Below are 22,985 nucleotides of genomic sequence, written 5' to 3' on the forward strand. Positions count from 1 at the left end.
CTATTGCTGTCCAAATGTGGGGGCATTTATGCTAAGTCTCTGTTTGCTTTTAAAATAAGTACTAGAAGGAAATCATCCTAAACTCCAAGGAAAGGTGAGGGGAAATGTGAAGTTTTGCCTATGCTCTTGAGAGAACTAAGCTGCCATCAACCTGCTGTTGCTGGCAGGTCTGGGGGAGACTTGGCTTGAAGGATGGGAGGCAGGGAGATGGCACGGCCCACAGAGTCCACCTGCAGTGTCGCCCCAGGTGGTGATGGCTACTCGGGCTGGGACTTTAGGCTCTGGCTAGTGTGGAACACGGAAAGAAGGGCCTTAGGAACCGCTGTAGTCACTCGTTGCTCTTCGCTGCTTTAAGGAAGCATGGGAACAACAGCCTCTGGCAAAAGGTGCAGGGTTTCAACGTTTAATCAGTGGTGTCCAGCACTCCCCTCCTTGCCTCCACCCTCAGACCTTACTTCTCACTGGCGTGTGTTTTTGCCTTTTCTTCTCTTTCATCCCCTGGATCTTTACTGTGAAGCCCTTTCTTGCAGGGCTGCCACTGGACAGAGCTCTCTGCGTGCTCACCTGCCCTTGTCCCCCTCCCGCTGTGAGCGCCTGGCTACTGTCCCCACTGACGGGGCTCCCTTCCCCTCCGGTGGCCCCTTCAGGGCCTCATGCTCTCAGATAGAAATGTGGCCAGACCCCTCACACCTGATTCCAGTGCATATTATCAAAAGGAAAAAAGGCTTTCTCGTTTTGAAATTCAGCAGGACAGGCCTGGATGCTGTTACAAACTCTTTTAAGATGTGTCCCTTCAGGTGAACCTGCCCTCAGAGTGACAGTACTTCCTGTTGGAGAAAAAACAAAAAGTGAAAGGGTCACCTGTTCTCCCTTTTCTCTGCCTACCCCTGTATTCCCCCCACCCCCAATAAAAACAGAAAACACTAAAAAAAAAAAAAAAAGAAAGCAAGTGTAAAGGTTGACACTGAATGGCTTTGTCCCTGAGCCTGCTCTCCATTTAGGAATTGGAGGCATTTAAAGACAGCACTTGTACCTGGGTTCAAGCACTAGCCTGAAGTGCCTTCCCCAGCCTGTTTCTACAGGGAGATGAGGGTCAGTGTTCCCTCTCTCTGCACAGTAGGCTCAAACCATGGACACATTCCCCCACCCCCACCCCACCCAGGAAATGGACCTGGATTATGTTATGAAAATGAGTGCCAACATTTGTCTTTCACTGTTTCTCACTGGTTCTGAAAAGGCGCAGAGTCCCAACTACAAGTGAATGTTAAATTATAGGCTTAATGATCCATTTTGAATATTTGAGAGACAAACCCAAACCTTGAGAGTTAGTAGCTGCCTGTCCAGAAGTTCAGTGCACTAAAAGGGAAAAGTGAAAAATAGCTCTAAGCTGTTATAATAATTTGGGAAATTATGTGAGAATCAGGTCTATGCCTAAGGTTCAGGTTTGTTTTTTCTTCCCATGCCTCTTTTATCTTAAATCTAACAAATGAGTAGATAGGTTTGACCAGAGGCAATGACAAAGTAGGGGGAGAGGAGGAAGTGTAGAAAAGCTGGCAAGGAATCAGCAAAAGGGAAAGCAGAAAGGAAATCTGTAATGAACAAGCTCAATCTCTCACATTTTAAGTAGTAAAACTGCATCTAAGTTGATGTGAATATTGAAAAACCCAATGAAATCAAAGGTGCAAGGGTAACTCCTTTGTTCAAATTTGGAGACTAATGAACTATTAGTTAAGAAGCAAACCATCTCACATGCTCTCTGAACTCCAGCAGAATTCTTAATTTAATTTCAGTTTTAGCTTTGGTTTAGTTTATTAAGTATTAATTGAGCATTTGCTGTGTTACAGAGACAGTCAGAAACTGGCTACCTCACGTAAGCAATGAAAGAATTCCAGCATGTTTGGGGAGTTGACAAGTAAGCAGAAACTTCCGCCGTAATAAAACAGGATGCTGTAAGAGAAAAAGGTGTAATAGACATGAGGGCTAATTTAAAAGTTTTTTTTTTTTTTAAATCCAATTCGGAGGATGTAAATGGCCAGATGTAGGATGAACTGGGATTCTGGAAACTGCTAAGTGTAGTGGAAGATCCCAAAGGACTCCGCCCTTCTGTGACTGAGCAAATTATTTGGGAAAGACTCATTATGTTTAAAATACAGGCACTTTGATTTTAAAATACATCATACAGTAATTCTGAAGCTCAACCACTGTTACATATTAATTATCATGATTATATGCAGTTATTAGTTATTGAACTATTTTGCCATGTTTACATAAAACTATGGAAAATACTTAGATCCAAGTAGAAGATCATAGAATGTTTTAACTTTATACACTGCGGGTTTATGAAACATATGTTTAGCCTTCCAAAATATCCAGATGTTTGGCTTTTCCAGGAAAAATTATTGCTTGTATTTCTCTCTGTTCATTCAGATGCTTTGGCTTCACATAGATTCTAATGTTTTGTTGTCAAGATGTGATCAGAACTTTCTAAATTATTGTCTATGGTATTCAGCATTGTTTATGGCCACACTAGATCTGACATCACACTTTTAATAGTCGCTTTAGAGTTTTTAAGATTTTTGTATCATGCAAAGTTTGATGCCAGAGCTTTTACAGCAGATGTGTTCAATAAGAAAAAGCTATACAAGAAATTCTCATCCATATATCGGTCATCTCCCATCAATGTGCTTCTTCCTGATCCAATTTATCTCTGTCTCCTCCAGCCTCTAGAGTCAAAGCACTTTTTAGCAAGGTCATGGCCATGCTGGCTGACTGCATTAGTAGTTAGGCATTACAGGTTCTGGCCTTGTCCTTAGGCTCACTTGTCACTTCCTCTCAGACTTTGGACTTGATTCGCCTCTCGCCAAACACCTCCAGCTATGGTTGAGTCTCTCTTGCTCCCAGGAGACCTTGTCCCTAGATCCTCCACCAGTGCTCCCGCCAGCCCCAGTGCCAGCACTGTTGCTTTTTTCTTTTCAAACCGAGTGTTCTCACATAAACTTTTATTTCTGGTGGCTTATCACTTAGTATTCTTAGGTTGCGTGGGACATACACCCACATCCCTCAAGTTTGTTAACTTCAATGGATTCTCCCAAATTTCTTGAAGACTCATTTTGTCTGAAAAAAACCTTTTGTAGTTTCCCCTATCCCCTTGATGTGACTCATCAATGGAATCTCCCTGTTTTTCCTTGCCTGAGTGTTAGAGTCTAGCATAAGCCCACCAGGAATTTCCATAACTTCTTGTTCACTCTGAGGCTTACAAAAATGTTGGACTCACTTCCTCATTTAAGGGATTGTGGAACAAAGAGCCAGAATTTGGGGTGGCTGTCATTAGAATGATTTCCAAACAAAATTCTAAATGAGGTCGTTCCCCCTTCAGAGATCTTATTCACCACTTGCCTCCAACATCCAAGGTCCAGATCAGTAGGCCTTCCAAACAATTTTCCCCCTTTCATCCTCTCCCTCCACCACGTCTCCCATCAGTAACATTTCAGATCCTCTTAGCACTTTTATTAGTCCACAGGGCCTCTTCCTGAAGGTCACATTAAGATGTTAATAGTGGTTTAGTGGGTTTCCCTGCCCAGGAGTCTTTAAAAAAACAAACACATAAACTTTTCAATGAGAAGTGAAGCTAACTACCAGTGCTCTCCTCCTAAGCAGGGGAATTTTGTGCCTCTCCATGGAGAGTGAGTTTGAAGGTTTAGTGCTTTCTTGTACTCATCCAATACCCCAGACACAATCCCCACGTTTACTTTAAAAAAAAAAAACACAAACTGGTTGTGTCAGATATTTTGTTTGTGCTTCCAATGGCACTCTGAATCTGAAGACTCAAATAATCCCCATGCCCAATTTAGAAGGCTTGAGTCTATTCAGTCCCGTCTCTTCCCCCAGGACTCCCTAGACATCAATTTGAATTTCGAAGACACAGCCCTTGACCCTGCATTGCATAACTACCCTGGAGGGAGAGATGATCTTTCCCCTTCACATAACCTTGTTCTCTTCTAGAGAAACAGCTCTGCAAGATTAAATACACTTGAGGAAGAGTGACATTACCGAGGAGAGGATAGTTAATTGTTCCCTCAAAATCCAATGGGCAGTGATCCAAAAACATTTGGGGAAATAGAAGTAACTCATTGCAAGTCAGCCAACCAGTGGCTTCAACTCTTTTACTTGGTGATTTCTTCTGAGTGTTTAGTTCAGTTGCCTTAAGATCCATCTTGATATTAACAGGCTGTTTAGGATTTTAACAAGATTATTTGGAGACTTAAAACCTTTCTGAGCTCATGTAATAGATGAATTCTCTCAAGATGGGCAAACTGTAAGTGGTCCCAAAACAAGGTGCACATTCCCCTTGATTTATTGAGGTACAGAGAGGAAATAATATAAATAGATAGATAAATAGATCAATCTTTAAATATAGTATTTTAAAGAATTCTGTTTTTTGTGAATGTTTTGTATTGGTCATAATCTATTAGTTGGTAGTACAGTTATGTAACTCATAAATAACATAGATATGTTGGGGTATGTTCTTTTTTTTTTTTAACTACTAAGAAGGAGGGATTAAATAAAACAAGAGCACCTTGCCTTTAATACCCAACCCCCTCCAGTCCATGTACTGTAATTAACCTGAACGCTCCATATAAGCATCTACCCAGGAAAATGAAGTAGTCCTGCTTCACTCAGAATCCAAAATTTTTTTCTGAATTCCAGCCACCTCTAGAAGTAGAAGCTGGGTACAGCTGCATTGAGAGTCAGTATTAGCTTAGATAAAGTTGAAGGCAGCTCTTGAAGGAAAACATTTATTTTTCAGGTCAGGACACTTATGTTTTGCATAATCCTTTAGTATCTTGACAGTCAGACATCCCTACCAGATACACTTGAAAGGACTCACAAGGGAAGATTTGAGGAAGCCAGACGGATGGAATCAGTGCAGAGCATGGGTGTTCATGAAGATTACCTGTGATCTGTTCTCTCTGGGGAAGGAGAATTAGAGCTGGTCTTTCTTTAGACAGCATAAAAGAGGACCCCCTGTAAGAGAAGAGACTTCCTGCTTTGATTTGTCACAGAGGATATAGGTTCTAGATATAATTCCTGCCTGTTTCTTCAGACGTTTGACCATCAAGGGACACAAGTTGCAGGGAAGGGAAGAAACAGTAGTTCTTCTCCCGCTGCCTCAGCCTGTCCAGCTGTAGAGGAAAGAGCACACTCTGGTTTTGAAGGCCTGCATGGGCATGTGTCCTCAGTCGCTCAGTCGTGTCTGACTCTGTGCAACCCTATGGACTGTAGCCCGCCAGGCTCTTTGGTCCCTGGGATTCTCCAGGCAAGATACTGGAGTGGGTTGCCATGCCCTCCTCCAGGGGCGCTTCCCCACCCAAGGACTGAACCCTCGTCTCCTGCATCTCCCGCGTTGCAGGCAGGTTCTTTACCCAGTGAACGACCTGGTCGGCCCCAGAGACCTGCATATCTGCTTTTAAATCAGTGCAGGGCTGCGTCACTGCACTGCCCATGTGCTCTGCTGCTATCAGAGTCTAGGTGACCCGCGGCCTCTAGAGCTGTTCTCTGAGTGGCTGTCTGGCTACTGGTGCCTGCCAGACTCTCAGTGCTGTTAGTTACTTGGTGTGTGGTCTTGGATGAGTGGCTTATTGTGCCTACTGGTAAATGTAATATTTCCTACCTCACAGAGTTGAGTGTATGTATGCTGTATAATTTAAGTCTTTCTTTCCTTCCTGGTCAGTTTGCTTTGTCCACCTGCACAGCATCCATTATTTATCTTTGTTCACATGAAGATGTTACCTTTTGGACATCACTATTCAGGAGGCTTCTGGGAAGCCCTTTCCATGTAACTTCCCCCTTTCTAGTTCCATGTCTTCCTCACCAGCATTTCACTAAGGATTGGTCATGAGGCACTAGTTGTGCAGGATTAATAGCTGTCGTGTGAAAAACAAAGGAGGGGGGGACATGAGGTCTTCAGTGAATTTGAGATGTGCTGGGTCTGACAGGCATGTCCAGCTTCCTCCAACAAGGTGAGTGCAGTGCAGGGGACATCACACTTTAGGGTTTTCTGAACTGTCTACTTTGGTGCATAAAACTTTTATGCACAATCGTTCATGGGCCTGAAGTTCGGTGGCATTTACTTGAAGACATATCAAATTCTTGCCATAAAAACTTTAGAAAGAGACTTCCATTCTCTTAGTGTCTCAGGTCCAAAGATCTGCTGTTTCTGTAATATCAATTGAAGGAAGACAGATGTTAAATCTACAGCTGATGTTAAGTTAACCAGAGTTAACCCTGGTTTTATTCATTAGTCCAACTTCACTCTAATTCCTTAATAAAAAAACCACCTATGTAAGACCATATCTGTCATTCCCTTCCAGGCCTGGGAGAATTTTAAACATCTTCTCTTCTACATGATCACAGCTACATTTTCACTGCCTTTAAGGCATCAAAGTAGAGAATAGTCCTTGGAGTTAGTTGAGAGATCAGTTGTTCTATTGCCTTCCATAAGCTCCTAGGATTTTATATATGCAGTGTGTAATTTTAACTTTCTATGCCTTTGATCACAAAATAGGTCCTATCTCAAACCAAACAATTTTGAAAGACATGAAAAACCACATAGGAAAATATAATACAAAAAATTTTTACTATAGATATGCCCTAGTTTACTAGAAAAAAAGGAGAAATTACTGCATAATACATGCTGAAACCACAGAGGAAAGAAAGTATATTTGTGGTGTCTATCTTGCATGTATTTCTATTCTAGAATATGAACACTGATGTTGAGCAACTTAACCCTTTCATTGTAATGTTTGCTGATGGTTCCAGATGAGGACGATGTCTCTTATACAAGCATCAGTGAACAAGCCTGTCAAGACAAGCCCAGGGGTGGCATTATTTGCATTGGTTGATCAGCGACTCTTGAGAGCTGTAAAGACTCTGACCCAAAGAGTGACTCAGAAAAGCAGGGGCCCATGTCATTCTGCCCTGGACTCGGCCGTGAAGCATTGCAGTGTTGTGACTCGACAGTCCTGCAGCTTGCTTGCCTGTCATTTTCATTGACTGACGGTGCTGTGAGTGAAACTCTCAGCAAGTCAGCGTTCACACCCCAGCTTCTCAGGCTTTCCTCCTGTAGTTCTTGCTTGATCAGAGGCCGAGGACAACAGTATAATGATTCATAGCCCCTCTTGGCAAGTAATCATTTTCTCACAGTGATGATATATTCTGGGAGAGGGATAAGGAATGTTGATTTGCTTAAAAAAAATTTTTTTTAATTTAAACTTTCTATTAACATGAGGTTGACAGGGTTACTTTGTCTCCATTTGCAAGTCCTTCTAAAAAATATTTAAAAGCACTCTTGTTTATGTAGCTTGGGACTCTTAAATGTATTTTATCCATTGAGAACAGAATATGATAATCCCATTACATTCTTTATTTTTTAAGAAAAGAAAAATCATTTTGTAAGTTCCTTCCTTATTTTGGTACATGAGGACTAGGTATACTTCATAAAAGTTGAAAGCAGCAAGGCCCCCACCACAATTCCATTTTATAGATGAGAAAACTGAGCCCCAGAGAAATTATATGAGTTTTCTATTGCCATAGAACTGGTCAGTGGCAGAGACAGATCAGGGCTGAAATCAGCTAATTTGAGGCTACTGCCTTATCTGATGTTAGGCTTACTTATACCTGTCATAAGAGAATTTAGGTCTAAAGAAGTCTGTGACTTGCATAGTGAGTCTTGTGAATTAGGGACAGGGGTTGAGGCAGAAGCATGAAGCACAGAAATTGGTATCAGATGGGTCTCAATGTGAGTCCTGGCCCTGGAACTGGGTGTGTTGGTTAATGTCTTCCTTAATTTTTCTGAGTGTATTTTCTCATCTTTACAGATGAGAAGGGGATAGTTCATAGTACCTGCTGTAAGGATAAGAGATAATGCACGAAGAGCTCCTGGCACACAGTAGGTGCTCAATAATTGGAAGCCCTGGTTATTGTTACGACTAAGAGGCATTTGCCCTTCCTCTCTGCTGCTTCCTTTCAAAGCAGCATTTGCTATTCTCCACACTCTTATTTAGAGTTCTGCCTTGTCAGGTTCAGCATGGTTCAGCTCGTTTTCTCAAGACACCCGTGATTTTTTTTTTTCTTCATAATTTGCATCAGCGTTGTCTCATTTCCCTGAAACCCTGTCACAAGTCAGGAGATTGTTGCAGAACATGATCTGAAACCTTACTCGCAAGGGAAAGTCCCTTCCAAAAGAGGCATTTCCCCTCCTCTCGAGTTTTACACTTCTCCTTCACATTGTGCAGGCAAGCCCCCAGCCTGGTGGCTGACTGGACACAGAGAAGGACCTACCCCGGGTGTCCTGTGTAGCTTGAGTACAGGGGGAGAGAAGGGTCTGGTCACAGTGGCCCCTGATGACTTCACTGTCACCAGTTCTGACACTGTGCCTCCCAGTGCTTCCAGCTTTCCGCTTTCACCAGGTCTCACTCTTGAAACCCCCGATGGAAATTTAGAGGCTTCTGTGGTTCTGAGGGGTTACTGGGGCTTTGCATTTTCTGTTTCCTCACTTCCTTTATAGCTCTCAGGGATTTCCTAAGAAGTCTCTTCTGTCCTAGTAGCCTGGTCTGGCTCCTCCCTGCCCGGATGGAGGAGCTGGCACATAGGTGCGTATGTTTATTTATTTATTTTTTTTTAACACTGTTTCAAAAATATATTTGGGTCTTATAATGAAAAAATATTCTCTGGTCATTTTTTAGTTTTTTTTTTTTTCTCTAGTGCAAATAGTTTGCACTTATTATGATAAAAAATAATCAATTTTATCAAATGGATTCATCCTTTTATCCCAAGTATGTGTGTCTGTGTTTGTGTGTGTGTGTGTGCCAGGACCCTACTTTCTAGATTTGTCACCAGGAGATTTTTCAACTTGAGGATATGTTGCAACACAGGTGAACTATCTGCAGTATCTTTTTTTTTTTTTAAAAAAGTACAGATCTGTGTTAATGCTTTGAAAATACTTAACATTAACTGTTCACATCATAAAGGAATTTTTCAAGAAGAGAAAATAGGACTTTAATCCCATCTTTTCTGCATAATAACTGATTTCACTTTCATTAACTTTCATTTTTTATTCATGTACTATTCATGTATTATGTTTCCTTAGGACAGGCTTAAAAAATTTGTGTCATAGAAATCTAGATATTTCCTAAAATTTATTGCAGGGCCTACCCACTTTCCTGATTTCTTGTACCCTGTCTTTTTCGACCAATAGTGTATCAAGTAAAGATGGAGCCAACGTTCTCTTGCCCTGGGGACTGATCCCCAGGGAGGTCACTGATTCAAACTCCATTTTTGGTAGTTTTCTTTTCCTTTTAAGAGTGATAGAGAAAAGTTCCAGTATTTTAAAATTTCACTTATTTAACAAATATCTATTGAATACTCTTAAGTATTGAGTACTACTATGTTGATTAGGACAAAAGGTGTAAACTCACTTTGACCTGCTCAAGATGAGGGTGAAAAGTATGGAGGAGACTTACTGGTTGGCTTTTGTGATTTTGCAAGTGGCTCAGGTCCACTCTGAGTGGAAAGATAATTTCTGCTATCATGTCCCACACACAATATGGAAAGAAGTGGATGTGAAGGTGATGAAATAAAATGAGAGAGCATTATAAGCCATGGGCTGGTGAGGGCACTGAGTTTGGATTTGGGGAAGGATAAAGTAATGGGCTCCAAGAATAATAGAATGAAGCTGAATCAATAACCATGGATTGGAGAGCTTAGCATCTGGAAGCAATAAACTAATGTGTTTGTTTATTTACTTGTTTGTGGGAAGTATTTAAGCTAAATTAATTAAATTGATTCCAACTGAAAAGGAAAGACTATTCTAACAGGTTTACATAAAAACTGAAATTTATTCCACAAGTAACTAAAAAAACTCTTAAGCTGGATTTGGCTTCATCTTTGGGTGAAATTATGTCTTCCAACAAAAGTTGTAATTCTTTCTCCAGATTATCACCTAACTTTCTTGTTGGGTTCCATGTTAGACAGGTTTCCCAACTTGTTGGCAAAGATGATCATCACCCACTTGTAGCTTATGCTCAACAAGATTTGTAGCTCTGATGGAAAATGCGTGCTTCTTAAATTTTGACTGGCCTGGCTTGGGTCACAGGCCCACCATGGAGCCAGGTGGGGTGGTTAGCCCCATCTAAATCATATGGCAAAGTGGTCTTCTCCAAAGGGAAGGAATGAATTTTGTTATTAGCAGAAGTGATGCTGCACAGGCAAACACCAAGAATTACCATTACACAGATCATTTAAGTATCTGAGTATCTGATGAAAGGATGAGCCTTCTATTTCTAGAAAATTGCTCATAAGCACTTCTCCACATGGAGTAATTCTGCTAATATTACTAGAGTTCACAGAACTTCTGAATTTGCATATCTATATGTACCCTGAAGTGAAGTCGCTCAGTCGTGTCAGACTCTTTGCGACCCCATGGACTGTAGCCTACCAGGCTTCTCCGTCCATGGGATTTTCCAGGCAAGAATACTGGAATGGGTTGCCATTAGAGTTCCATAAATCCTAGCTTCAAAAAACTCAATAGCATGAAATCATTGAGGGCAAGCACTAGGACTTTTTGGACATGATATCATGCACACTGCATAGACAGTCTTGTTCATATTGAGCCCTGAATACACTGAATGAATGAATGAATCAATCAAATAGCATTTTTTGGTGATCTGCTGTATTGGTAGCATGCTAAGTATTTTGTATATGTTATTTCATTTCATTCTTCGGACATTATTGTATGGATGAGGAAAGGGAAGCCAAGCTAGAAATAAAAGAAGCTGAAAACCTAGAACTGACAAGCATGTAAAGGAGTTAAAAGCAGATCTGAAACTCAAGGGGCGAAATCCTATACATGTAGGGAGTTAGTCTGGGTATCAAGAAATACTGTGGGAGTCACTATTGTGTCTCAGCTGGTCCTAGGTCCAATCACAGCCCTAGGGCCATCATTTCTTAGTCTGCTATGTGGCTGCTGACCCCTGTCTAGCACTTATTGTCAGTGGCAAAAATGTACTTTCTGTTTTCTCTGTATAGTAACCTCTTAAAAAAAAAACACTTGAGTCTTTCACATTTTTACCTTCTGCTTCAGAACCTGCATTCAAACTAAAACTTTCTTTGTTGTTGTTGAGACTTATTTGCAATCCAGATATTAGATTCAATAGCCACTCATTTGCTACTTAGGAGCCTCATAGGTAATTGCTCCAATGATTCCATACTCACTCTTGGAAATTTCCACAGAATGGTTCTTCTGGGGAAATGATAAAAACTATAGGTCAGTTACTAGATTAACAGCAAGTTGAACAGACCATAAAGGAGAAGGCCGTCAATCCATGGCATTGTAGGTGCTGTGTCAGTAGGGGCAAGTGGTTAAAATAATTGCCACAGAGTTTTACCATGGAGTTGGGGGACTTGGCAGATTTGGAAGATCACACATTTAAAGGGGGCTCTTTTACTCTATTTTCTTACCTCAGGCCCATATGAATTGATAAATATGATAGTACCAAGAGAACAGAACAGGAGTTATCCTGCTCAGACCCTGAACTGAGAAAAATAAAGTAGCCAACTCTATAGCAAATCATCTCACATGGGAGGAATGAGGGAAAAATGATATGCAAATTGCAAGGAGACAGTGGTTATGTTCTGATTAGTTTTTAGTGATTTGAATTCATGCATATATATCAACTGTTGATATTGGTATGGACAATACAAGTGTTTACATAAATAGATTTGAAGTTTTACTTTTTTCCCATAAGGACCTAGTACTGAGTGCCAGTATAAGAAGATATTTTACTTCTTTCCCAATTAATTTTGATAAGCCTCAATCAAGCTACTTTCTCTTCTATTCTTGCTCTTGTGAAGGATCTTTTTCTCTGTGTGTGTGTTTGTGTGTGTAGCTCTACTAACCATATTGTTTGGGCTCTTGAAAAAGGAGATGTGATACAGGGTACATTTGAACTAAACATTTGTTTATTTAGCAAGGGCTTCTGTTTAAGAAGGGGTGAGATGGGGTATGGGGTGGTGAGGAAGCAAGATGTTACTAGATGATAAACACTTGGTGTGAACGTTACTTGATATGTCAAAAGTGTCTCTGCAGATATGTGTAAGTTAAACATCTTGAGATGGGACATTTACTGTGGATTATCCTCTTAGATCCAATGCAATCACAAGGGTGCTTATTGTTTTGTTTTTCTCCCTTCAGTTGCACATGCAGCATATGGGATTTAGTTCTCTGGCCAGGGATTGAACCTGTTCCTCCTGAGAGACTCAATTCCTAGGCAGGTTGATAAGAAGTCTGGGGGTCCCCAAGGAGAGAGGGGTCTGGAATTCTCAAGGAGGAGGAAAGGACAAACTTTTTTTTTTTCCTCTACTTTCCTTAGTCTTAGTTGCATAAAATATTTTTATCTTTAAGCCTGGAACTGATTATTACACAGTGAACAACTCAGTTTAAACTCTGTACTAAGGATTATATAACAATAATGTATCCTGCTTGAGGACAGTTTCTCCTTCCTGAAAACCTTCTGGCTAATCCTGTTATCTTAAAATGTATATATTATGGGAGTGGGTCTAGTAAGATCTTTACAACCTCCAGACATTCTTTTGATTCATTGTAGTGATGAATTAAAAGGTATATAACTCCATTGCTAACACTAGCAAAGGGGGTACTCCTTCTGCCCCCTTCTGATGTCTATGTCAGAAGCTTTCTCTATCCCTTTTATGCTTTAATAAAACTCTATTACACAAGAGGTCTGAGTGATCAAGCCTCCTCTCTGGCCCCAGATTGAATTCTTCTCCGGAGGCCAAGAATCCCGGTATCTTTTGTGGTTCAGCAATAACCTTTCACTCTTGCAATGAAAGTGCAGAATATTAACCACTGGACTGCCAGGGACATCCCACATGGGTCCTTATAAGAAAGGGTGGGAGGTCAGAGTGAATAGTAGGAAATGTGATGATGGAAAAGAAGGTTGGAGCGATGCTCTTTGAAGATGGGGCCTCAAGCCAAGGAATGCTGGCAGCCACTCGAAGCTAAAGAAGATATGGAAATAGATACCTTCTGAAATTTTCAAAGGAACATGACCCTGATAAGACTTTGATGTAGAGTTGTGTTCTCCAGAACTGTTAAAGAATAACTTTGTGTTAGATCACTGTGATTGTCATAGCAACAATAGGAAACTAACACACATTTCTCTTAGGAAAGGAAAGAAAATTCCAGTAGACATTTAATCCAGTATATTAATATGTGTGGTTTTTTGCCTGCTACATACATATGGTAACTGCTTTTTCAGGTGCCAGTTACCAATATTTTCTTATCAGTTCTACTAAAAAATAGGTATGATACTAAATTGAGTAGTGGATTTAAGGAAAGAATGGACAGTATGTAAGGACATGCTTAGGGAATCAAGGGAGCTTGCTATGATGGGGCTTGAGGTCTCTGTGTTGGTTAGAAAGGCTGTGGTGAACTACCCCAAATCTTGGAGCGACAGAAGTTTCTTTCTTGTTTGTGCCAAGCCTGCTGCATGAACAGGTGACCTGACAGGGAGTTCCCTTCCGTGTGATGGTTCAGTGTCACGTTGTCACATTAACCTCTGCTTATGTGCTAGCCAAGGCAGGGCCCGAGAATGCTAGAGGGTTTCATGCCAACAATTACATGCTTCTGCCTGAAAGCAACACTCATTGGCCAAAGGAAGCCACGTGGCAACATCTATATAATTTCAAGGAGGTGGGAAAGTGTAATAATACTCCTTTGTGCCAAGGGAGGAAACCTAGGGATACAGGGAAGCAACTTATATGTCTATTTTATGACCACAACTTTGTAGAATATTTTAAATAATTTTTTAATTTGTATATGTCCTTCAAATATATATTGATAGATTCGTGATCAAATCTGAGTTATCCATCTTCTTTCTTAGAAGTGTTTTAAGTCCTGAATTTTCTCAGTATTGTCACAGACCAGGATTTCAGTTTAATAGTTAATGCTAAGAAATTGAGTACTATAATTAACAAGCGTTAACAAATGAAGCTGATTGTTAATATTATATTCTTTTAAAAGGCTTAAAAAAACACAAAGCTAAACAAAATGAATATAAGTAATCTAATAATGAAAAGAGAACCCAGGTGGTGCTGAATTAAGTATTTAGTAACATTTGTAAAGAAATGGAAAATCATACCTAATTATTTGATTGTGCTTACCTTTCTGTAGTCGGAAAGCCTTTGGCAGGCAGTGCATTTCTATAGGCATTTCATGGTGATTTAATATCAATTAAAATCTACTTGCAGCAAAATGTTGATAGTAAGTTTCTAAATTCACAGGCTTGACATTTTGCAGTGTAATTGGGCATATGAAGGAGATTTCCAGGTTGCTTCTAATAGCACCTCAGAAACATGGAAACTGGATTTTAACCCTTTGCCAAGGAGGCCAGCGAATCCACTTGCTCTTGTTTAGGATATTGCATCCAGAAATAGACAAAAGAATTGTTTATTCATTTATTTTGTTTTTCCTTCTTACAAATTAACTAGTGTTTCAAGTTCAGTTCAGTTCAGTTCATTCGCTCAGTCGTGTCTGACTCTGCAACCCCATGGACTGCAGAACGCCAGGCTTCCTTGTCCATTACCAACTCCCGGAGCTTACTTAAACTTATTGCCATCCAGTCGGCGATGCCATCCAACCATCTCATCCTCTGTCGTCCCCTTCTCCTCCTGTCTTCAATCTTTCCAAGCATCACGGTCTTTTCAAATGACTCAGTTCTTTGCATTAGGTGGTCAAAGTAATGGAGTTTCAGCTTCAGCATCAGTCCTTCCAATGAATATTCAGGACTGATTTCCTTTAGGATGGACTGGTTGGATCTCCTTGTAGTCCAAGGGACTCTCAAGAGTCTTCTCCAATACCACAATTCAAAAGTATCAATTCTTCAGCACTCAGCTTTCTTCACAGTCCAACTCTCACATTCATACATGACCACTGGAAAAACCATAGCCTTGACCAGACAGACCTTTGTTGGCAAAGTAATGTCTCTGCTTTTACTATGCTGTCTGGGTTGGTCAAGCTTGCTCCTTGGAAGAAAAGTTATGACTAACGAGTGTCCCCAGCACAGTAATTAGGCCCCATGTTCCTGACAAGGACATTCTGCTTAAAGTGGCCTTTAAATGCCTCTTGTTGGAGTTATTATCTAATTCAGGCCTTTTTTTCCCTTTGGAAAGGAATCAACATATTCTATAGTCCCTGCCAGCCAAGACCTTTAGTAGTTAGCTTGTTTGTTTATTGACTTTGTTTTAATCACCTGCTTAAAAACATTCTCCCTAACCCCCTCAGGGCAAGATGTAGATTTGTTTACACCTCGGTCTTTAACTTCAATATGTGGTTACTAATCACTAAATCATTGAATATATTTCAACTTTTCTTAGGTTGCTCAGTGTCTACTTGGAGAGGAGTCAAACCCAGAGTCCCTTTGAAATTAACAGGAGTGCCAGGTAGTCTGAAAGTCAAATAAGAAACAGGTTCCTTTTGATATAGAATCAAACAAGTCTGAGATATGAGTGACCATTATTATTATATATTTAATGTGCATAGAAAAACTGATCTATAGCCTTTCAGAGTATACTAGAAGTCTGGAATGTTCTTACTGTTGACTGCATCTCAGATCAGTCAAAAAGTCAAACAGAACAGCAGCTTCAGAGTATCAAATTAGAGGATTCTAGGCTCATGCTCCAGGTAGACCTCATGATGAACGGGAATCTGCTCTCACTGGACCCCACAACCATTCATACCCAGCTCCTCTGTATAGTTCCTACCTCTACTTCATTTCATAAGGAAGTTGCCTCTTCTTGATAACTGAAACCACCAGTAAGGGTGGGAAAAGGGAAAACCCATTTCTGGCTTGAAATACAAGATGAGAAAGAATTTTCTCATCAGAGTATCTCCTTCGCTTTGAGGAAGTGATTTCATGTGAGTTATTATGCAAGACACTCATCAGCAAATACTATTTGAGTGCTAACTATGTGCTAGGCATTGGGCCAGGTGCTTCAGACAAAATGAAATCCCTGCCCTCCTGGGAGTGGCTAATGTGAAATTCAGAACAAAAAATAGCCAAGAACACCACCATATGATAAATGAGATAAAGGGAGAGCACATAGACTCGGAATACCAAGGAGGGGCACATAACCTGTACTGAGGGACTGGGAAAGCTTCTTGGACAAGGAGGAGATAAAACTAAGGATAAACAGGAGTTGGGGAAAAACTGGGGGCTAGGCTTAGAAAACAGTGTGACAGGCTGAGGAATGAGAACAAGCCAAGACTTGAAAATGAGAGGGAGCATTTGAGGTAGTGAAGATCTTTAGGTGAAATAGAAAGGTTAGAACTGGGGCTAGCATGGCAGGCATGAGATAGCATAGGCATTTGTAAGCCAAACTAAGGAATTTTGCTGTATCTATGAGAATGAGATTTATTGTAAGATTTTTAGGCACAGGGTGGCATGATCAAATTTATATTTTAGAAAGATCACTCTGGTTTCAGCTTTAAATGACCTGGAGGACTTAAAACCACACATCTGTGGAGAGACCAGTTAGAACAGGACTTCAGTAGAGTGATTGATGGGCTTCCATGATGGCTCGGCAGATAAAGAATCCACCTGCAATGCAGGAAACACAGAAGATGTGCGTTTGATCCCTGGGTTGGGAAGATCCCCTGGAGGAGGAAAATGGCAATCCACTCCAGTATTCTTGCCTGAAAAATCCCATGGACAGAGAAGCCTGGTGGACTATGGTCCAAAGGGTCACAAAGAGTTGGACACCACTGAACACAATGTGATATGAGTGATGCTGTTGCCTGACTGAGCCTAAGGACCAGATGGTTGTTTAGATGCTAAGTCGTGTCTGGCTCTTGTAACACCATGGACAGTAGCCTGCTAGGCTCCTCTGTCCATGGGATTCTGTAGGCAAGAATACTGAAGTGGTTTGCTGTTTCCTTCTCCAGGGGATCTTCCCAAACCAGGAATCAAACCCAGGTCTTCTGCATTGCAGATTCTTTACCAACTGAGCTGTGAGGGAAGCCCAAGGACCAGAAGGTAGAGGTATATGGAGGAAGTAAACATAACAGCTGTGATGACTGGTGGTTAGCGAGGGCACAGGGTCTGGTTTAGGTAACTGGCTTGATGCTGTTGCCATTTTCAGAGCTCAGAAACAGGAGGAAGAGCAGGTTTGAAGAGGGAAGCTGAGGAATGTGGTTTGGTCATGCAGGGTTTGCAGTGCCCTGTGAAGATGTCCAATAGCGCACTTGATTACATGGGTCCAGTGCTCAGAGGAGAGAGCTGGTCTGCAGATAGAGTGGCAGTCACCAGCTTGTAGCTGGTAATAGAAAGTGTTACCTGGAGTGACTTCTAAGGGTAGCAAATAGGCACAATGCCGAGGAGCACCCGCAACTGAGAGATAAACCCCAGGCAGGAACCCACAGAGGATACAGAGATAGAAAAGAAAGCCAAGGAGTGCTGATTCTAGAGAATCATGACTCTAAGGAAAACCAAGATGAACCTAAACACAGGCCCAGTTCTCAATACATTTTAATATAAGAAATCAGGAAAGGTCAAGAAATGTTAGGAACTGGGGCTAATGAAAATGAAAAAATATTTCTGCTTTAATATCTATAAGAGGGAAAGTGGGGAGAGAGAGTGAGTGGTTGCTTGGGATTCAGGGAAGGAAATGGGGAATGTGGGAAATACTGTCAGTAGATATTACTTGTATTCCCTTAACTCAGTCATATGTGGAATGTTTATTCCCTTAACATATATTTAGAGCCTACATACAGGACAGATTTCCTAGGGCAGTGGATGATACACAAGAAGTACGAGTTATATCTGCTTCCTGAATCTTGTGACCTTATCAGGGATGCAACAGCTGTATCATAACATCAGTAGTGGAGGCAACATATGATGAGTACTAGGGTCTTATATAGAAAATAAGGTCTGTAAGAATTTGGAAGAGGGAGACATTAATTTTCACCATGTGTGTGGAACAAAAAGACAAGACACAGGGCCAGGCATCTAATGTTTGAGCTGACAAAAATTTTTACAGGTTTTGAATTGTTAGAAAACTACCTGCAAGGAAGATAGGCTCCTAGATTTATTCTCCTCCATGTCCCTTTCTGAACTCACCAGGGTTAATGCTCTATTTTTTCAGAAGTGCCTCTGGCTTCTGAAAGCAACATTCATCAGGGGGAGGAACAATTAGTCTTTGTCTCTCATTAGTAATAGAATCAACAGCTCAGGGAGTAAAAGCCAGCAGTGGCTTTTCAGTCACCCCTTCAACCCCCTAGGTTGTTCTGAGAAATTCCCAAATATCTTGTAGGAAGAACATGCAATATATTTAGCAACAAATTCCTCTTTGCCCTGAAGTATGCCAGAAACATACACTTTGAGAGCTCATGGAAAATACAGAGAACTTGTGGGTTTTGTTACTTGGCAACTGAGATCTGAGCTGTTAAAATTAGAAATTTACATTATTTTACAATTTTAAAAATGCAATCCTTGTTATTTTCCTTTCTAGAAGGGGAAAAGTAATGTAGAGTCAATATCCTATTGTTTCAAAAAATCCACTTTTGTTGGATTGACTTTCCTGTGATTATATCCTTGTCATCCAAGTTAGATACCTTATAGGCTGGTGGTTTCCAGGTAAAGCTCAAGTCTGGCTAGAATTCCTAGAAATGCCGAGAGAAAACCAAGTCAATATTCAGAGAAGGAGGATCATTTTATCAGAGAAGTAGGAATGCTCTCTTACATGTGGTGGTGGTGGGAGAGGACACTGAAGAGACAGAGATGAGAGCTATCATCCTGAGATTAGAGGGGAGACTCTTGCCTCTGCTCCACTACTGGGACTTAGACCTTCCTTCTTGCTGACCAGTCCCACCTCTCTTACTGCTGCCCTTACACTTTAAGATTGTCCTTGACTCCAGGACCAACACAGGAGGAAGTATCAGTGTGGTGCCCATACTTCCAAAATCACACCTTGAAACTGGTACTCTAACAAGAGTAAATGAATGATGAGGAAAATGGACAAAATATTTGACATAATTTCTTGGAGAAAATGAAATGGAGGATGCCTTTCTATATGAATTAGACTTGGTTGAATGCCCAACCTTGGGTCACCTGAAACTCTAAGGTGTAATTAAATATGTTGAGCACTTCTGGATTCAAGGGTACACATCTTACTACATCTCTTCTCCCATCCAGTGTTGTGATGAAAGTTTTGGTATTGTTGAAGAAGAGATCCTGCAATCAGATTGCACATCAGTGAGTCAATAAGAGGGGAACTCCTGGGGAAAAAACGTTCTCTTTTTAAACTGGAGTTAGAGCTAATCACAATCTGGTTCTCTGGCAGGGGTAATTCCTTTGAGTTTAGAAAATGGAGAAGCTAAGTAATGAAACTGAGATTTTGGTGTTAAATATTTCACAAGGAAATGGTCAATTCTGCCTTTACCGAGAACATCATAGAAAGCATTTTGTTCTGTATTACTTTATAACCATACTATAGTAAATTCATGAGAATGTACTTTTACAGTATTGACACATAGGCTAAAATATAAGCTTTGTTATTATTTTCACTGATATAGCCCCGACTACCCAGAATAGTTTCTGGTACGTAATAGATTGGCAAAAATATTTGTTGAATAAATGGATTCTGAGTATTTGATGTATAGATAGTACAAAATTGAGTATTTTTTTCTAATATTTCATGGAATTAAATTCTCACTCGAATGGATTGTATTTCTAGACAAAAATCTCAGATTGTGGCCTTTGTAAATCACAAATTCTGAAATATTAGGTAATTTTTTTTGTCTGTTAACTGAAAGAAGTTTAACCATGTTCAATGAAATGTTATCTTTTCATTCTAAAAGCCAAAAAATCTATGAATGTAGATTATTTCTCAAACAGTTTTCACTTATAACATTCCATGATTTTTATAAAAACATACCCACTAGTTCTACTTGACACATATTTTATACCTTTGGAGACTGCTTTGGGAAATTCTAATCGAACAGTGCCAACTCATGTTTGGTGGGTTGTCCAGGGCGTTACCACATATTGAAGAAATATTATTGACCTCTGAAGACTTTAGCTGACTATCTGCTCAGACAATCAATTAATGCGAACATACTGTTCATTAATCATCTTCCAAGCATTGTACTGGTGCTGTTGCATTGAGCATATAGTTGAGAAGACAGACAAAAAACAGTAACTAATAATCACAGGTTGTGAAAAATTACCATCACAAAAAGAAATGGGGCCAAAGTAGAAGGTGAGCTATTTTGATAGGGAGGTCAGGGAAGGCCTTTCTGAGAAGGTCTCATCTGACAGATGAGAAGGGTCAGCCATATTCAGGAGGAAGGGGCAAGCATTTCAGGCAGAGAATACAGCATAAGCAAGTGAATCACACTTAGAACTTCTTGTATTTTCAGATAGAATGATAATAGGCCCAAGATTTGCTTTAAAATAGTTCAAGGGGAGGCTGGGGAAGGGGAGTATGTAGATAAAGAGCATTGGCCATATAGGGATGACCGTTGACACTAGGTAAGTGGTAATAAAGATTTATTATCCTATGCTCTCTTCTTGGGTATGTTTGTAGTGTCTGACAATAAGATTTTTTTGAACTTCTTTTGTTTGTAGGTTCAGCTATTGTCTCATTTTGTTAGTTTCAGCAATGGGACCCTCTTTCATCATTCACTGTTTTTAAGAATATTGGAACCACAGGTCTGAAGAGAGTTGTGTTAGATTTGATGGGGGGAGTCCAGTCATTTCTATAGCCCTTAGTATAGACCAATGTCTGTTCCAGAGGAGAAAGATTTTCATATATTTTTATGAAGCGAGACAAAAATAATATTTAAGAAAGTTTGACCAAATTCTGTTGTTAAAATTCAATTTTTGGGAAGTATAATTTACATGAAATAAAGCTCACATATTTTAAATACACAGGTTGATGACACTGTGCAACTGTATCCTGATCCAAGTATAGAACACCTCCACTTCTTCAGAAAGTTCCCCTTTACCTTCCTGCTCAAGTCTCCCCTTCCTCACTTTAGAAAACCACTGATTTGATTTTTATTATTATCTATTTATTTTGGTTGTTCTATAATTTCATAGACTGTAACCATGCACCATGACTTTGTGCCATCTCCTTTCACTTAGCATACTGTCTGTGTGATTCGTTCTGCAGTGATGTGTAACAGTCATTCATCCTTATTGAGTTGGATACTCCATTGTATGGCTGTACCACAATTTATCCACTTGCTGTGGACATCAGGCTGACTTCTGGTTTGGACTGCTGTGGACAACACTTGTGTACAAGGCTTTTGTGTGCATATATGTTTTCATTTCTCTTGAGTAGATATTCAAGAGTGGAATTGCTGGGTCAAATAGTAAGTGTATTTTTAACCTTGTAAGAAACTTCCAAACTGTTCTTCGAGGTAGTTGCATCATTTTAACACTCTTACCAGCAATGTATGAGAATTCCTTTTGCTCCCCATTTTTGGCAATATTTCATCTTGCCAGTCTTTGATTTTAGCCACTCTAGTGGATATGAAATAATATCACATAGTGGTTTTCATTTACATTGCCCAATGATTAAGGTTGAACATCTTTTCATGTGCTTATTGGATATTCATATATATTTTTGTGAATATATATGAATATTGGATATTCATATATACTGAATATTGGATATTCATGTATACTGAAGTTTATTGACCTTTATGATAAATAGCATTATTTGTCTTAAATATTTTTTTCCTCAATCTGCCTCTTTGCTTTCTTGATGTTTTAAGGCGAACAGGAGGATTTAATTCTAATTAAATCCAATTAAATTGATTTTATTTTATTTTTAGTGCTATTTCTGGCCTAACTAAAATACCTTTGCCTAACCATAAGGCCATCAAACTTTTTTGGGTTTATTTCTGAACTCTCAATGTTGTTTCATCATCTTAATTGCTGTAGCTTCATACTGAGTCTTAAAATTAAGTAGTGTAAGTTCTTAGATTCTGTTTGTCTTTTACAAAAAGTTTTTTTTTCTTTAGATCCTTTGCATTTCCATGCACATGTTTAGAATCAGCTTGTCATTTTCTTAAAAAAAAAAAAAAAAGACCTTCTGGGGATTTTGGTTGGGATTATTACACATTGATAAATTTGGTAAGACAATACTGAGTTTTTCAATCCATGATCATGGTATATATTTCCATTATTTAACTTTTTAAAAATGTCCCTGGCAATACTTATTGCTTTCTGCATAAAGATCATGAAGAGCTTTTGTTAAATTTTTATTTCTGTTTTATGTCATTTGATCCCACTGTACATGGTATTCTTTTAAAATCTTATTTTCCCTCATTTTTTTTCTCAATTTAGTTTTTTAAAATTTATTTTTAATTGGAGGATAATTGCTTTACAATATCGATTTAGTTTTTAGAAGGTCATTTCTAGCTTTATTATTTTGAGATGAATATGTTTGCAAACTTAACAAACCATGTCACTAGATTTTTCACGAATTATTTCTCACAAAAACATGGTTAAATTTACTCAATTTTATGGCAAAAAAACTGAGATACCATGAGGTAAAATAATTTAAACAAGCTGTGCAATGCACACAGTCCTTCCCAGTCTTTCACCAGGCCTCTCTTAGATGGAAGATAGTTGGATAGTTGTCACTGTGTTCCTATATACTGGAAATGGGAAGGAGATAGCTTTCTCCTTTATACTGATAATGTCCCTCAGTTCAGTCAGTCAGTTCAGTCGCTCAGTCGTGTCCAACTCTTTGCGACCCCATGAATCGCAGCACGCCAGGCCTACCTGTCCATCACAAACTCCCGGAGTTTACTCAAACTCATGCCCATCGAGTCGGTGATGCCATCCAGCCATCGCATCCTCTCTGTCCCCTTCTCCTCCTGCCCTCAATATGTCCCAGCA

General features: G+C 39.8%; 1 long non-coding RNA gene across 1 annotated transcript in view; it reads left to right on the plus strand.

The window, feature by feature from the left end:
- The first annotated feature begins 8,412 nt into the window (after window positions 1-8,412).
- The window catches only part of LOC133048118 (uncharacterized), a 201,394-nt gene continuing 186,821 nt past the window's right edge, over window positions 8,413-22,985 (plus strand). Inside the window, exon 1 of the long non-coding RNA XR_009690957.1 lies at window positions 8,413-8,651. This is a non-coding gene — a long non-coding RNA (uncharacterized LOC133048118). The remainder of the gene's footprint in view (window positions 8,652-22,985) is intronic.

Source organism: Dama dama, chromosome 28 (assembly GCF_033118175.1).
Source record: "Dama dama isolate Ldn47 chromosome 28, ASM3311817v1, whole genome shotgun sequence".
NCBI lineage: Eukaryota > Metazoa > Chordata > Mammalia > Artiodactyla > Cervidae > Dama > Dama dama.